The sequence below is a fragment of the Coturnix japonica genome, chromosome 11 (assembly GCF_054131305.1).
Source record: "Coturnix japonica strain WE chromosome 11, WE-NBRP24, whole genome shotgun sequence".
Taxonomy (NCBI): Eukaryota; Metazoa; Chordata; class Aves; order Galliformes; family Phasianidae; genus Coturnix; species Coturnix japonica.
The window spans coordinates 17,494,578-17,512,181 of record NC_140673.1 but is presented as its reverse complement, the minus strand read 5'-3'; the positions used below and the strand labels follow the sequence as shown (position 1 = coordinate 17,512,181).

General features: G+C 37.6%; 1 protein-coding gene across 10 annotated transcripts in view; it reads left to right on the top strand.

Annotated features, from left to right (window-relative positions):
* ADGRL2 (adhesion G protein-coupled receptor L2) overlaps positions 1–17,604 on the top strand; it is a 373,380-nt gene that overhangs the window by 184,502 nt on the left and 171,274 nt on the right. For 3 of the 10 annotated variants that reach the window (XM_085512226.1, XM_085512232.1, XM_085512213.1), the window contains exons 3-4: positions 16,508–16,549; positions 16,873–16,912. The gene's annotated coding sequence lies outside the window, so the exon portion shown is untranslated. Of the gene's footprint in view, positions 1–16,507; positions 16,588–16,872; positions 16,913–17,604 lie in introns of all 10 variants that reach the window. The other 7 variants (XM_085512238.1, XM_085512236.1, XM_085512214.1 and 4 more) reach the window with 3 other exon arrangements.

Here is a 17,604-nt window from a genome sequence, read left to right as displayed (position 1 = left end):
TAAGAGTAGCTCTCTTGATTAAGTTGAAATCCATATCATGAAGGGTTTTGGAAGTTATTGAAAAAGATTTTTCAAAGCTGTTTTCCAGGAAACAATTAAGCAGCTCCTTCTCAAATGTTGATGGGTACTTCCAGTCATCCAGCTTCTTTCAAAATTAATTAGGAGGTCAATACTTAGTCACCCCTTAATTAGTCAATACTAATTATAATGTAAGAAATATCACAGCAAAGCTGGAATCCTAGGATCCATTCTCTGCTGAGATTTTAGAACAGCATTTAGGACTCTGGCTGAGAAGTTGGTGCCGAATGTTTCTTGAGACAGTCTCTGATGGGCTTGCAAATCTCATTAAAATGCTGTAACCAGAATGAAATGTGGTTTGGAGTGATTTCCTTGTCCCTGATGGAAATCACCCGTTCCCAGGATATTGCTATCTCATTTTTGCCAGGGACAATATATTCCCAAGGCTTGCAGATCACTTGGGAGTGAGGGAAATGTTTGGCCTTTGAAATAGACAAGGTTGTGTCAAGAGTCAGTTATTTTGAAAGAAAAAGAAACATCCTTAAACTAAGAATCTTTCTAAGTTTAAAACTTTCCCCTTTTCAAGTGGTACAAGCTGAGCAGTGGGCTCTGCTTGGCTGTACATTCAGCATTCTATTCAACAACGAAGTATAAATATTTCCAGAAAACCTATTTCTATATTTATTTTCAGAGTGATGTCACTTCCTTTCTTTGTACAGCTGGCAAGAAAGGATTTTTTTTTTTTTTATTACGGGACTGGAGTCCAAAGCAAACTTTATTTTCAGAGAATACAGGAACACAGCCTCTGTGCTCGCTCTGTCGCTGCAGCAGTCTGCACTGCAAATGAAACAATGAAGGTTACTTTCCAGTTCTTTACCCAGATTTTCTGTGTGTTTTTGGTCTCATAAAGGCTAAAAAGCATGTTTTTGCTGGGATCCTCATGTGAAAACATTGACAGTAACTCACCAGGCAGACTCCAGTAACAATCATTGTAAATTGTGCTGCTCCATCCAAGAACATTAATATTTTTAACAACTGTCTTTCTAAAAATAGCTCAACTTTATGAAGATCAAAAATGAACACAAACATCTATTTCTCTGCTGTCTCCATAGTATTTTCTAATAAAAATCCTAGATTTAAATGTTATCTTTAATATAAAGACACAATATAATTCATGTAGTAAGTTTACCTGCTCCTTTGATTCTGCTTTTATCACCATCATATTATAGAAATGTTTTACATTATATCCCCTTTTGTTTATCCCCCACCTTTTTACCCCCCTGAGAAGAGGTTCTTGCAAGGCAAAGTTTTCAGCAGCATCCTACCCATGGTTCAGCTTAAGGGTGCACTTCCCTCAAGAACAAAAATGCTGCTTGCTTTATAAATAACTTCCAGGACTCTTTCAGTTCGAAAGGCCAGTGCTGCTGGGGTTCAGTCACTGGTGGTTAGGCAACCTTTCCTGGCTGCCTACAGCAAACACTCAGCAGGTTTTACCTTCTCCTGCAGGAGGCTGAGCACATTCGCTGCACAACAGACCCACACACAGGGAAGAAGGGATCTGGCACTGCTTTGATACCTACAGAGTACAATTAGCTACATTTCCCCAGCCTTGGTTGCCTCGTTATCAGTGTTCCTTAGAAACATCTTTTTTAAAATACAAAGATTCACTTTATCTTAATTTGTTTACAAGTAATGCTTAACTTGAGTGATACAGCCATGGTTTTCACAACAGGGCTTCTTATCCAGCCAAGTAAACGGATTCTTTAGGGAAGAAAAGCAGTTCCTCAGTATCACATATGCCTCCAGTAGCTCAGTCACGATGTAAGTCATGGAATTATAGAAGGGCTTAAGTTGGAGGGGACCTATCTAGGGTATCTAGTTTAAACCCTTCTGCCATGGGCATAGTTGCCACCGCTAGATGAAGTTGCCCAGGGCGCCATCCAACCTGGCCAGGGATGAAGCACCCACAGCTCCCTAGGCAGCCAGTGCCAGGGCTTCACTGCCCTCCTAAGTAAAGGCTTTCTAACCTAAATCTCTCCTCTTTCATTTTAAAGCCAGGGTGCTCCTAGTCCTTGTTGCCCACTTAACTATGTGGCCTCTCACTACTGATAATATGCGTCTGAATTACATGAGCTGGGAAAATTGCTCCAGACAAGAAAGAAAACAGTATATCACACCTCCATTGCCTTGGGACATGGGGCAGGTCAGGGCAGGATTAGCAGCTGGTAACAGGTAATGCATCTTTACACCAGTAAAGGTCAATTTAATGTGAGATCCCTATCAAAAATGCTCATTCAGTGCCCTAGAAATCTGGTTGAGAACTTAAACAAGGATTTTGGTAGCTAGATTGCCCATTTTTAACATTTTACAGTGTTTCAAGCTTGATTTCCTGAAGGCTTAGATAAAGATACCAGGTATCTTGGCTCCAGTACAGGTTCTTTAGCACTTGAGTTGATATGGGAATTTTGTGTTTTGCTTTCCTTATTTTGTATATTGTTAAATTACACCTTTTGAGGTACTCTCATCATTAGTGTCATTTTCTCTCAAATTCTTATGAATGTTATTTTGAAGCACTTCAGATACTTTTGTTTTAATTATATATAATGGTAACTACAATTATTAAAAAAGGCATGCCCTTGCAAACCTGGCAAGCTCTTAAAAATCCTGGAAATCCTTGGAAAAGCAAGCAGACAATAAATAAAAATATCATCTGGGATAAATGTCAACCAATTTTAAAAACTTTTTTTTTTTTTCACTATATAAAAGTAAGCATTTTCATTGAGTCTGACGTCTAAAGAAAAATAATTCCATTGATAAAGCTCTTTTAGATTGCTGAGGGCAGAACCATCTAGTTTTTGGTAAATCTTCAGAACAGCCAATGAAAGCAGGGTCACGAGAATAAAAAGTAATCACTTCCATAATATTGAGAGTGCTGAGTTCATGTACTAGCAGTTCCCTGGATGTTAATTACAGAATCTTGAAGTCTATTCAGTATTAAATAAAGAATCAATTCAATGACCTGCGAACAGATGAAATATGAAAAGGCTCTTAGTCTGCCTTTGTATCCTGATGGAGGCACTTTCAATCAGTGAAAACCAGTACATTCATTTACTTATTAGGAAGTTATTCAAAAAGAACTCCACTATGAACTGCCTATAGAACAAACTAATCTGATGTCTTTCTAGGAAAGGTGAACCTCTAATGCAAGAAATTTACATAATAAATTTTTTTTTGCTGATGTATTGAGACAAACTAATGCTATATGACTACTAACAGACAGTGAGGATAAAAAAAAATCACAAGATTTTGTTGTTGATGCAACATGTGTTGTGTCACTTTGGAGAAAAGAAGGGGGATGTAGAGGAAGTACGTGTAGAATAGAATAGAATCATAGAACATTCTCTGTTGGAATGGACCCACATGCATATAGGAGTTGCATTTATTCTCAAATAGAAATGTACTGCTAGAATTTTCTAAGCAAATGATTGCTCAGCAAACTACTGGGAAATATTTGTGGGAATCTGCCTTCAGTACAGTGTTCACCAAGAGCTCCCTGGGAACTTCCAGCTGATTGGTGGTGGTCAGGACGAGCTTCATAGTGCTGCTCAGGTCCTTTGGCTCTGCTGGGTACTGCAGTGTGAGCTGCATAGTCTCTGCCTGTATACCAATTTTCCTGGCTGTCATCATCTCTGCTTTCCACATTACATCTTTGTGTCATCACTTCTGTTGTTAGGAAGGACTGTTTGGTTCAGATTTCAAGAAGAGGGTGAGATTTTTGCTTTTAAATGCTTGGCACCCTTCCAAATGAAAGGTTCTATACTACAAGAGATTATTATATATCTAGGACATTGTAGCATAAATCATAGTACTATACTGACATGTATGTGTATTTATAAAACTGTATTCCAGTCCTGATCCACAAACCAGGTCAGTCCAACCTCAGGCTTAGTGGCTGAATATTTAATTTATCTGCTAAAGAAAACATCAGTGGTTATCTGAGGGAAGTTGAGAAATAGTGAATATATATACTATCTGTACAGCAGAATGAAAAGGGTTATATAAGTAACTTAGGTTAACATTACTGTTATTAATTCAAAAAACTCTTTAAAACAACAGAAATTTCTATTTTAATTATGACATGTATGTACAGCATTCCTTAATGCTATACTTGTAACATTAAAGATGCCCCCACATGTACACAAAAAAAAACCCATCTGGCTGAACAGCACAACGTGTGTAGTGCTTTGGGGGTCATTCATTTTTTGCTTCCATGCTTTCTTGGTGATGCTTGTTATGAGCTATTATTTGACTGACAGGACTTGCAATGATCTAAATGATCTAGATACTTTCTCAACACAGAAGAGCTTACATACCTTGTAATTGCCTGTAATGTATTCTAATTTTGATGTGCATTTGCAACTATGACATCTGGTTCTTTGCCAGACTTTTTGGGTGGCATTGCTCTACACTTAATTTTCAAAGTGTTGAGTGATACGGTCATGGAAAATGCTTCTTCTTTTTTTCCCCTTAAAAAAGGCAATCATACCAGAGATGTTAAAATTTATGCTAAGTCTATTCAGTGAAACATAAATAGTCGTCACTTGGAGAACTTGCTGTGCAAGGCATGATCCTGCAATATGCTCTTGCAAGAAAGTTTCACTAATCTCAGTGCTCAATGAGCTGCCTGATGCTCAGCACCTAGTAGGATCTGGCCTCAGAAAAGGAGCATAAAAGGACCCAATGCAAACTGGCAAACATTCAGCTGTTCCTTGTACAACTTTTCTTCTCTCTCAAAAGTAACAGTTCAAACAAAGGATTAATTTAGAAAGAAAAAAAAAATAATTAAAATTAAAAGAAAATGAGCAAGGATGATGCGTGAAAAAGAATGTTAATAAGAGCATTTGAAGAGGCAAAGAAATTAGAGAGATGAAAAACCCGATTTTTCTTTTAAATAACATTAGGAAGGTTGTAGATGTTGTTTAATAATGTCCTTGAATATTTTGCAAGTGGCACAACCACTTCATGAGATGCCAATTGCTGAAATACAGAGTTGTGATTTAAAGTGACAATGTCACCTTAGTTTTAGTCTGAGTGATGGATTTTGTTTTGAAATGAGCTATACCAAACCTAACATGGAGAGATGTGTTTGAATTTGTTTTAATTTCAATTAAGATCACTCCAGTTAAAAACACCACTTCCATAACTTTCTATTTTAATTTTTTATCTTCCAATGTGAATTCAGACAGGCAGTACAAGATCTAAACTTCTCATCCAGTCAGCCAAGACCAACAACCACATTTCCCAACTTGTAAAGATTAGCTTTGAACATTTCTTTCTTTTTTAACTGAATTTTTAAAACACAGAGGAAGCCTATCCTTAATAGCTTGCACCTGGTTTATGTGAAAAGCTAATGTGAAATCCTGTGAGACTGACTGCTATCACTTTATTTTCATTTTTTATTATGATAAAGTGTGAAAAAAGGCAAGGTGGTGGAATAGGAAGCCCTAAGTCTTTATTTCATTGTTTTTTAAGTAGCAGATTGCATAGTAAATCAACTTAATTTATGTGCCTTGTTTATTCTTAAATTCTCCAGATTCATTAAAGCCCTGGAACTGCAACTGTATGGCAGAAAATGACCTCTTTTCCTGGCTCTTTAATCCATTTTCAAGCTGCATACACCTCTTTGAATATGTGTTAAAGTAGTAGCCTCATTTGACAAGGAGATTTCATAAAGCTTTGAAGTGTATCATTAAAAGGGACACTGTCAATTTGAATTTTTTCAAGATGACCAATTTAAAAAAGAAAAGCTTTCTTAATGTTGGAGGTTTTTTTTTTTTTAATTCCTATAAAATGTCTGCAAACTTTTTTGCTCTGTGAATGTTTAGTGGCATTATTTGGAACACTGGGGAATATTCCTAGCATAGTCATAGTAATTAATCCTGAACACTTTCGTATTCTCCCCCACACACGCATCTTTTTCTCTAGCAGGAACCTAGCCCAGTGCATCCAGCCTGCCTGAGGCCTGTGAATCCTCTTAGCTTTATGTTAAAACTTTGGAACAGGACTCCACTAGAACATTGCTTTGTCCTGATCTGGGGCACTGTGCTTATTTTCCCTCTCTGCCTGCTGTTTGGCGAGGTTTTCAGCTCTGATCTTTGCAGCGTGTCTCCAGCAGCCCCCTGCCTGCAGAGCTGCTCTGCCAACCACCCTTCCTGTCATGGGTCCTTGACAGACGAGCTCTGCCAGATGTTGCTGCCACGGTTCTGGATATTTCTGCTCACAGCTGTCCATCATACAGCTCTGCTGGAAATTACTGTCAACCTACAGGGACGAGAGAGAAGCATGTGCCTGTATGTTAACCACCTCCACACATTGCCTGTTAAATGAGTTTTTGCTCTCATCTCCCAGCCAGTCATTGGGATTGCAGTCTTGCAGCAGAGAGGCAGCACAGGCACTGGGAAGCAGTAGCAGCAAAAGATGGGGCAACTTTGTACTTCAGTGCATGTGAACCAGAGCACAAACTACCTGTGCTAAGTAAACAGGGAGAAAATTGAATGAGAAGGGGTCTTTAATCTTTTTCAGCTACGCTGCATGACAAGCTTCTAGATGAGAAAGTGCTGTTCATTCTCCCAATGTCCTTTTAATATATATATATTTTTTCCAGTAAAGTTTTTAAACTGAGAATATTTTATCCAAGTGATTAAAGTTACTTTTTACTCTTGCAAGTTGGACACAGAATATTTAAACATCAGAGGGAGAAGGAAGCCAAGATATGATAATACCTGACAGTTTATGGGAATGTGTTTCAGATTACAAGCAAAGCATGTGCATGCACTGATGAATACAGCAGTGGTTTCTCTTCAACATTATGTAATGTTCTTTCATAAAAGAAAGAAGTGAAGGCTCCCACTATTCTGTTCAAAGGAAAGACGTTTATATATTTTATATGGCACTCTTTATACTGCTGTGTTATGGTATGTAATATATTGAAAGTTCTCAGTCTGCAATGGACCCCCAAAGGGTATACATGTAGGTCTGGGAGATGAAAAAAAAATCAAAGACGTGATCTCTTGACAGAATTATATAACCTTCTCACACTGCCTCTGAACCTCACTGAATCCTCGAGGTGACAGAAAGCTGGCAAGCTAAGTAGAAGCAGCTGCTTGCGATGGCATGCCTAAAGATATATGAATCTATTCAGTGTGATCAATGGCTGAATGCTCAACAGCCCAACTCATTGATCACCACGATGACCCCAGTTCCTGCTAAGTCCATCAGGTTGCTGTGAATACTTAAGGAAGGAGGGAGCAGAGAGTGGAAAGCAGGACATAAGAAGCAAAGAGAGGAGACAGACAGAGGCATGAGTACTCCTCATAAAAGCTAGTCAGGAAATTGCAAGGCTCATTACTATGTGTGCGGTACTTGATTGCACTGAAGTTTTGCTTTAAGGTGCATACCTGAATAAATGCAGCAAAATTTTTTTCTGTGCATATTCTGAATTGCCATGGAAGCCTGCCTTCTATGGAATTTCCACCAGCGGTGAGGGGCTGTGTTCTTCGTGCTCCTTTGGCAGTCCCAGCCATAACACACACGTGCATGCATGTGCACGTTAACCTTACTTTTAAACTGTTTCCGCAAATGTTCTTTAAAATATTGCATGTCATAAACAAAACATGAACCTACAGCATGTGCCAAGTTTTGCCAAAGAAAGCAACAAGGACAGAGTGCAAGCAGAACTTTTATTATATGAACATGTAAAAAGGGTACAAGTGAGTTTTATTAAATGTCTTCTAATCATATACAAGAACAATTAAACAATTGAATTGTTTTACAAAAGGAACTATTCTAGTGCAGTTGTATCATGAAAAGTGACTATGAAAATTACATAACAAGTTTCCATGCACTTTAAGTCTCAGAGGACTTAACTAATTTTCTCTGTTCACTAGTAAAAATATATTTTAAAGTTCACATCGTCTGCAAGAAGCCAAACTGGGTTCCTTTTATGTCATGCATCCTGCTATTACTAAAGATATTAACAGTTAAATCTTAGCCGATTTCTGCTGCCCTTCACTGGGATAGTTCAGTTTTAGTATAATACAATTTAAATGTACTGAGGCTGCATAAATATCATTGTTGATACAGTAAGTAATGCCAAAAGAGAATTCAGTTCACTCCATCAGAAGTGGGAATAAAAACACTTTTTCCACTAAAGTAATCATACATGAATGTGAATATACACAAGGGGCCTGATCCAGAAGTGAAAGTCTCTCCCAATAACTTAGAATCTGGATTTAGTCCAAAGAGCATATCTGTTGAACAAAAACAGTACATTTCATATTGGCAGTTTTGAACACAGAAATGCCCTGCAAAGGCAAATGTCTTGGAGGCTGTTGTTTAATGTAAGGTTTGACTTGTATCGCAGAGCTCTATTCTGAAGGAAAAATAGGCTCTAATATACAAATTGTTTAGTTTCATGTCATAAAATTTGTATGAATCTGAGCTACTTGCCTTCAGTATGCATAATGCACTGAATATAAGGCTTGAGCTTAGAGCCAAAGTGCTCAAAGCAGAAGAGATTAATTTCTGTTTTAAACAGGAGGAAGCCACGTCACTATTCATTATATTATTCTGATTAATGCATTCATATATTTCTTTTGTTTTCATTTTCACCAGATTTCCTTTCATTATATAGCAGACAGACTATAAGTATAGCCATTAGTAAGATACAGTTTCCAAGTACATAAACTCAGAGGAAGAGATGCTTTCTTTCACCCTGGTGCAAATAGGGAGTACTTCCAGAAGTACCACTGAGATTACAGCATTGTAACAGTGAGATCAAATTGCATTCTTAACACTCCTTCTTACCATATCTCCATATCCTCATCTCCAATTCAAAATATTCTTTATTTATCGCTTCTAAGTTAACAAAGATGCTCTGTGGTAGTGATGACTCTTGAGTAACACTGTCATGAAAATAACTGAATTAACTGGTTAAATTACAGTTCCTTGTTTCATTATATGAATGGAATATATGCCATCTCATTTTTGTTTCTCAGTGTAAGATACCTAGTATTTATCATAGCAAATTATTTCACTTAGACATATGTAGTGTTGAGGTTTGAATGAAAGGAAGTAGTAAACCTAAAAAATTTATTTGCAAAGATAAAATAACTATTCAGTTTGTTCATCTTTGCCTCTGATGAAAGCAACCATTTGCACCTGCATAAAGTGTGACCTGTAACCCCAAATTTACTTATATAACACACCCTGCTAATACTGTTTTTTATGATTGAGTTTTTGACCTCAATATGGCCATATCAAATTCTGCACTTCAGTCATCTTAGATCTGCTTTGTGAGACTTCACTGAATCCTCCAGTAAAAATATTTCTTTGGGAGATAATTTTTTAGAAAGCTTCCCAGAATTGGTCTCATTTACCCCACCAATTCCAGCTGAGTCTTTTCTGTTAATAGCTGTTCGTATTAGCATGACTACCTTCCATTACACTTCTGGCCTGGGTAAAGCTTTATGTTACTGTTGCTGGAGTCTTCTGTTAGGGCTTCCTACTACCCTTCTTCACTCAGTCCTGTAGCTTAAGAAGATATTTCCTCCATATTTATCTTAAGGCAGAAAAAGTATCATGCATGTCATTTTGCTCGAAAACCACAACACTTGCATGAAAGTCTTTACACTTGCATTTCCTGCAACAGAGTGGGAATGCAGTCAGTAGGCCTAGAGGAACTTCTAGGCACACACAGCTGACAAATTCCTGCTGTTCACTTCTGTATTGCCTGTAGGTATTTTTTAACAGTTTTCAGCTCAAGTGCACTTTTACCTCTTGTTTACTTTTAATTTGTCTAACAACATAATAATACCTTCAGGGAGTATTAGTGCTACAGTAAGAGCATACATAAATTCTATATATACATATATGCATATGTGTATGTGTGTATTTAAAACCAAAAAGAAGCAGTGCCTCCATAGTAGTTCCACTCTCCAGCTTAGTTAAGATGTTAAAAAAAAGGAAAAAAAAAAAAAAAAAAAAAAAAAAGATGATTGTTTGCCTAAACAAAGGAAACAAGGTCTGTATTGATCAGGCTTTATAGAAAGGTTCTTCAGACTTGAGTGCTGGGTTCCATCTCCTCTTCCTGAGGTGGGTCATTGAGGCCTCACAGAATTGTTCCAAAGAATAATGTAAATGCCCCTGTTGCTGAATGTGGAGGAATATCTGAGTTGTACTCATGGTGCAGTAGCTCGTGTGCCTGCAGCAGGAGGGGTGCTGCCAAGCAGTGGGAGGATGCCAAGGGCAATCCTGGTGCCAGTTTCTCTGAAGTGTGTTTTGGAGCTTATAGAAAATGTTGCTTGCTGTCCTCAGAATGAGGGAAGAAGTGAGGTTAGCAAAAGAAATAGCTAATTCAGGAAGGACTAAAGAAGAAAGGAGGGGACAAAATATTACTGAAAAATAAAGGAACCCCTGATAAATGGTTTGAAAAAGTTTGACTTCTAATTATTACAAATAAACACTAGCAGGTAAAGTACTTCATAAAGTTTAAAGTACATTAAGAAATCAGTTTTATATATATATATATGTTATTGATAGTATTTTGGACAAGGTCTTTCATACAGTTCTAGACAAAACTCAAAAGGATAGGAAAATATGGTCCATAACTGGAATATATAACAAACACTTAACGTAATCCCAAATGTGCCAGCCTTAAATTTGGTTATATTTTGTAAATTCATAAAAATGAACATATTAAACAGCAATATGTAGAGAAGAACAAATAATAAATGTCCTTCCCCACATTTTCAGATCATTGCTGTTTTGTGCATATTTCTTATATAGTCTTTGAGCCTATGCAGAATATTTCCTCTCTTCTGTACTGCAGTAAAATCCCCCGTGGTCCAAAAAACATCTTCTAATGACCAGGCACTGTTCTGGATGAGGGTTGCAATATCTCTTACAAATATCTCCAGTTTAAAAACTATTCAAACAAGGAATATATTGTTTGGCATAGACTCCCAGTTGTATATGGCATAGATAATTACAGCACTGTAAAATTATTATTATTATAAAGACCATGCACCAGATTCCCAGCTGGTGGAAATCAGCGTAGCTCTTCCCATGTTACATGAATCAACTTTTAAATGTATTTTCTAAGTGGAACAAGTTACTACAAACATTTTGTGATCCTAAGCTATGCATGGATATTGAATTTTTTAGGTATAAGTTGCTGGTTTTTTTTTTTCACTTTACAAACTGAACTTTAAATGATCTTTGCATTCTCTACGGCATATTGTTTGGACACATTATTAAAACTTACATAGTTATATATAAAGCTTATGTGATATATACAGTGCTGCAAAGAAATATATATTTTAAACTCCTGGGACCAGTCCAGTAAACACAGTTTTTATGTATATGATCAGACCCACTGATTTCAAAGGGATTGTGAGTACATCTACATAAATACTGATAGGAAAAAAGCACGGGGGATTCTGTAACTTGTAGTTTCTCTTTCAGAACAACCCTAAAAATATAGAAGCTTTGCTGATGGATTAGGAAACTGTCACAGGAGGGCCCAAAGGAGGCCATGGGGATGCTCAGAGTGCTGGGACACCTCTTCTAAGGAGCACAGGCTGAGGGAATTCAGCCTGGAGATGTGAAGGCTCTGGGGAGCCCTCACTGCAGCCTTCCAGTACTGAAGGAATGATGGGGAGGGACTAGATTAGGGAGTGTAGTGACAGGACACGGCAGTGGTTTTAAACTAAAATGGGACAGGTTGAGACAAGGTATAAGGAACTAATTCTTCACTGTGGGGATGGTGAGAGAAGGTGCCTGCAGCAGCTGTGGATGTTCCATCCCTGGAAATGTTCAAGGTCAGGCTGGATGGGGCTTTGGCAACCTGGTCTAATGGGAGTTTTCCCTCCTATGGGTTGGAACTAGATTATCTTTAAGATCATTCTATGCTTCTGTGATTCTTTGATTCTGAGATTCTGTGATTCTAATGTTAGATTTCAGCACCCTCATTGGAGAAATCTCCCTATATACTCACAAAACAAACAGTGTAACATGAGCTTTCATGTTACAGATCATCAGATCTCCTGTCATATGAAAAGTACACTGAGTACAGTTTTTGAGGGATATTTTCATAAGAAGGCAAAGCTTTTGTGTTCCTTTAGTATCTTGCGCTATGAAGCCTCTAGAAAAGCTGTTATGTCTCACAAGGACATTCACTGTAGAGAGTGACTTTATATTGCATGGTCAGGGAGACTGATCATACCTTGTTATCATTGACAAGATGTTGCATAGCTCTGACTCTGACTGACTCCATTTTTGACTCTACCTCTTTTGGACAGCAGTGGCTCAAGCCAATGCTTTGTCTACCCAGTAGTAATCCAAGACCTTATTTGAAGATGAGCTGTGATAGTTTATTACTTGTAAGCAGCTTAACATCTAGGAAAAATGCAAGCAGAATCAAAAAGCAGTGTAGAATATTTTCTCTGGTGTAAAAAAGCAAAATGAACTAATTGTCTTTTTCAAGACACTCCTCAAAATTTGCAGAATTATGTTTTAATGCCCTTTGTCTATCATTCTTTCCTATATGTCAGACTGCAATCCAATCTAATTCAGTCCATCTAATGCATTTCTAATGTGTTTTTCATCATAGAAGCTAGGCACCATTATGAACTTATCTCTGCTCGCACTTTTCCTTGATGATGACATGTTTTAAAACAAGATGATATTCTATGTCAGAAATATCAAGATTTCCCATAAACTGTATTCAGTCACCCCCCCTGTACTTTTAGCTTCCTGACTCTTCTTACTGTTGGCACTGCAATATGTAGTCCCCAGTATCTGCTCATCACTCCTAATTACTTTTCTTTTAGCCTATGTTCCTGGTTTCTGGGCCAAGAAGTTTACAGAACTATGATGTAGTTTGACGAAGCATTTAATCAGGACTAGGTAATTAAACAGAAAGCTTTTCAGGGCAGGGTGGAATACAGGAGGAACCATATTGTCTGCCCAATTACTGCATTTCCTGTTCTCAGACCTGTTAGAGTTCCTGCAGGGACCAAAAGACCTGCCCTTAGTTTGATGGGAAGAGTCACTGAACAAGTAGAAGCCATGTGAAAAAGGGAGTGGTGGCAGAAAAACAACATAGAATCAGTGAAGTATGGAAGATTTAACGTATACACACTTTTAATCTACTAAAGCCTTTGTCATCAGGGTGAAAACCTCTAGAAATATTTGTGGGTATGGGTGATGGGCAGGGGAAACCTACCCATTAATTCCTAAGAAGCATTATCAGATGCATCAGGGTTTGGCTGTAAATTTGACTACACTGCTGTGGTGCACAGAGAAATGAGTGAAGAAATATCTGATTAAAGTGTATATCGCTGCTGAGGCAACTGAATGTTGCCATAGCAATTGAGATGAAATGTGCAAAGAAGTGAGATAATTAAATCTAACCCCTTTAGTAGTTTTGATAGTCAATGCACTGCCAATAGGAAAAGTTATCTACAGTGTTAAAGATAAAACATATTCCTCGTGGAAGTGCTCCTTGCTGGTATTTTGTTGATCTCTTTCTAAATACATTGCTTCAGGTAGCTAATTTGAATGTTCTCTTTAATAATCGAATGCAGCTTTGACCTTGGTCTGTAATGGCCTAGAACCTCATCTGACTTCTTGTATCATGGGAACTGTCTACACAAAGTAACCAGAATGTTTTGATTCCCCTTCCATTGCGTGCAGTACAGTAAAGCCAGGGCTGTCACGTCAGGGCTTACAGTTCAATAACATCTAGAACGTGCTGCCCTCTTCAGGAGCCTGCAATGAAAAATAGACAATTTTGTTTATTGATTCTGGAACTGCAGTAAGCAAACAGGAACTACAGAACTGAATAAGGTTTTCTGACATTTCTAATGCCACTGCCAGAGACACGGAAAGCAGTTGCGACATTAATAGACAAATTAGATTTGAAAAAAAGCAAATCAAAAACTTGTTAGCAGTTCTGAAACCAGATTTGAGATTCAGGTGGTCACGCTCACATCCACTCACGTTGTTTATTTGAGCCAGTGAAAGCCAAAGCTAGGAGAAGCCTTGACTCACTTCTGAAATAATAATTCTCCTCTATACACAAGCAAATAACCTGTTATTAAAAATGACTTATGTCTAAAAAGAACTCATACATTAGCTGTCATACTAAACTTATTTTATTTTCAGCTGCTCTGATCCTATGAATCCATGTAAGGATTTAAGCCATGATTTAGCAGAACATTGAGGCGTGTACTTAACTGTAGACAAAAGCTGCAAAGACTTTAGTGTGAAAGCCCTGACCAACTTGTCTGTCTTGAGGCTGCCAGATGTGGCTGATATGTCAGGGATGGGCCCACAGTTTTCAGTCTGTGTCTTACAGCATTGTAACCCACACTGTGGAAACCTGAGTATTAAAGATTAGATCTAGAGGCAAAATCCACCCTTCCACAAATATAATTCTTTTTGAGGTCAAGGAGAACTTTTGTTCATTTATGAAATGGTGACATTTTATTGGTTTACAAATAGCTTTGAAAAAAATGACTATGGCTTTGAGGCAGGGGACTTGCAAGCTGTGCAGAGGAATGGCAAAGGATTATTGCACTGAAATGAGTGGAATTTTTTCTGTAACAATCATGAACAGGCAGGGGATTGATGGTCACCTCCCCCAGATGGTGTGCCCGCAAACCAAGGGGCTAAAGAGTGGGATCTGGGGACACAGAAGCTTTGGGGAAGGGCTCAGCTGAGAGGGATCTTCAAAGGGTTTGCTTATATACTTCTCCTTTGGCTGAGGTAGACCCTGTTTTCCTGTGTTTCAGAAAAAAAAGCAAGGGAGATATTTTCTGCTATGTGTCACATGAGGCACCATACCAAAGATGTGGCCCACAAAGAACAGAGCAAAAGTGGCTCTAAGCCATCTCCGTAGCTGCTCAGACACAGGGCTGGATACAGGCCAGTGAATCTCCGTGCAAATTAGAGCAGCCCGCAGGGACTCTTCTGATTTACATTAGCTTTATCCAGACTCCTTGGTATCTTGTGCTGTGTTGCAACCTAGATTGGGCCTGGATTTCTGCAGCACTGAGCACTGTGGAAACCCCCTTTTTGCCCAAGGAAAACCCCTTGGAGGTAGCTCCTGTCTGGGGAATTCCTCTCAGCCTGGACACTCCCTTACCTATGAACAGCGACATTTCATCCAGCAATGTGTACAGTCACGTTGAGAACCTAGAATCAGTATGACATTTAATTCAGTTTATAGCTTTCTTCTCAAAAGGAAATAGCACTACCTAGATAACAAGATTGTTTTTTGAAGTGGTTTGTGACTCTATCTCTTCGTTATAGTAACATTTTCTAAACACAATTAATTTAATTCTCCTTAATTCTCTCCCTTGCATATTTACTTTTGGATTTAATTTTCTCAGAGGATGGAACTAGTGAAGAATTAAAAGCGAGTTATAAGTGTTTTTCTTCCTTTGGCATAAAACACCTTATTTTACCTCTGAAAAACATGCACAAGTTGGATCCTATACCCTACCTGGCCATTTCAGTGGGAGTAATGTTGTATTTTGTGTGAGAAATTACAGCAAAATTTAGCCTATTGTCCTGATAACGTTTTATTCTCGAACTGTACAACAGGGACACGTAGCACAAGGCTTTATAGAAAACTCAAAATCCTCTCTGTGCTGCTACTGAGGGAAAATGATCGCTCTGCTCAGCTTTTAGTTAAAGGAGCTAAGGTGGCAGCGATTCCTTTCTGTCTAAAGAGAACAGAATGGCTGCTATGTCAGGTGTAAGTGACTGAAAGGGAGAATGGAACAGAAGGAAGAACAGAGTTGACTAGTATCTTCTTTTTCATTCCCACGCCCAGTGTAGGCATGCTGATGAGGTGAATGATATACTTTGTACTCAGCCTAAACACTGCAATCTTAGAGCTCACTAGCATTATTTCTCTACATGGAAATGTAACTGTTGACTAATTATTTTATTAATCATGAAAATATTAAAAATGCACATATACACAAAGTTTTTTATGAATTAAGAAGAAAATCTTTAATATTTTGCTGAAGATTGTCTCCTTATACCTTGACCCTTTATGATTTCCCTTGTTTTCTCCAGCTCCATAGAAGAGTGACAGCCAGCCCATGGTTTTATTTTCAAAAGCACAATCACTGGTTAGATGCCAAGATCCTGTGTCCATATTTTATGAACACTGTACAGATAAATTCCAGCTGGCATTCAGTTCAACATACAGATATACATGATAGTTCAGGCTTTTTTTTCTAATCTGGTACCTGCTAACTACATGAAATATATAAATTCAAAACTGCATTAAGCTATTGATCTACAATTTGTGCATATATTTTCATTTTTTTCTTTGATACTGATGCACTGTTTGGCAGCTAGAATCCCTGCAGATAAGAGTATGATAACTAATAATATTTTCTTTGCTTTCTAGGGCCTCTATGGCAGAATGATGAATTCCGTCTTTCCCAGAATGGTAAGCAGAGAGCTGTTTCTGATAACAAAGTACATAAGGTAAATTATTTTAATAAAAGATTACCAAATTGCTTGAGAAATAACTGTACTGTATAATTTCATAATTATACAGCTTATACAACTGAAAATATTTGAATATTCAAATCCTGTAAGCAACCTAGAACAGATTTGCTGAACATTATACTTATTCTTCAAAAGAAAATAAGTCAGGATTTAGCATCTCTGTTAGAAATGCTACTCACCTCAGAATGATCAACTTTTAATTTTTCTGCAAAATTTCTTATATATATTCCCATACACTTACAAACATTTTCATTCCATCAGGAAAGAACATAAACGTCTCCTTTCTCTAGGCTGGAAAAGGGTGAGTTCCATAGTATGAGATGCTATCTGAACTGTATAGAATTGATCTTTATTTATGTTTCACCAGGGCTTTGTGCTATCTGTGAATTTAAAAATACATATTTTCCAAACTGAGACATCATTTCTGCATGCCATCATTTACAGAAACAAACAAACAAAAAAAAAAAACTGTTTCCTTTGTGTTTCCTTTGTCACTCCTTTTTTTGAAGGCTGGAAAAGGCAACATTTATTTTACCCCTTGATCATTACATCTTTACAATCAAATAAAAAGAAAAATTCATCATACTGTACATGTAAAGGTCATTCTAAAATAACATGTCTGAGCAAACTACTGAATCCTGTGAGTACGTTGCTAAGGATAAATGTTTTTCAACAGGTCTTGGGCATTCACTTCGTAAAAAAAATATTTCTTTCCCACTACACAATAGTGTGGCCTGAAATCAACATAAAACAATCATGAAGTGAAACTACAGTAAAATGGAAAGAAATATGACTCAAAAAATATCCCATCGGAGCACAAATTCCAACTTGAAATGTGACTGCTTCGTAGTGTTACACTTGAAAGATCTTCCATCTAATCCCAAAAGGAACTCAAGACCCTTTAAAAAGAGAGATTATTCACATACCTTAATGTGAAAGCACATAGCACAGCGATAGATTTAAAATATGTGGGAATGATTTTTTGTTGTCTTT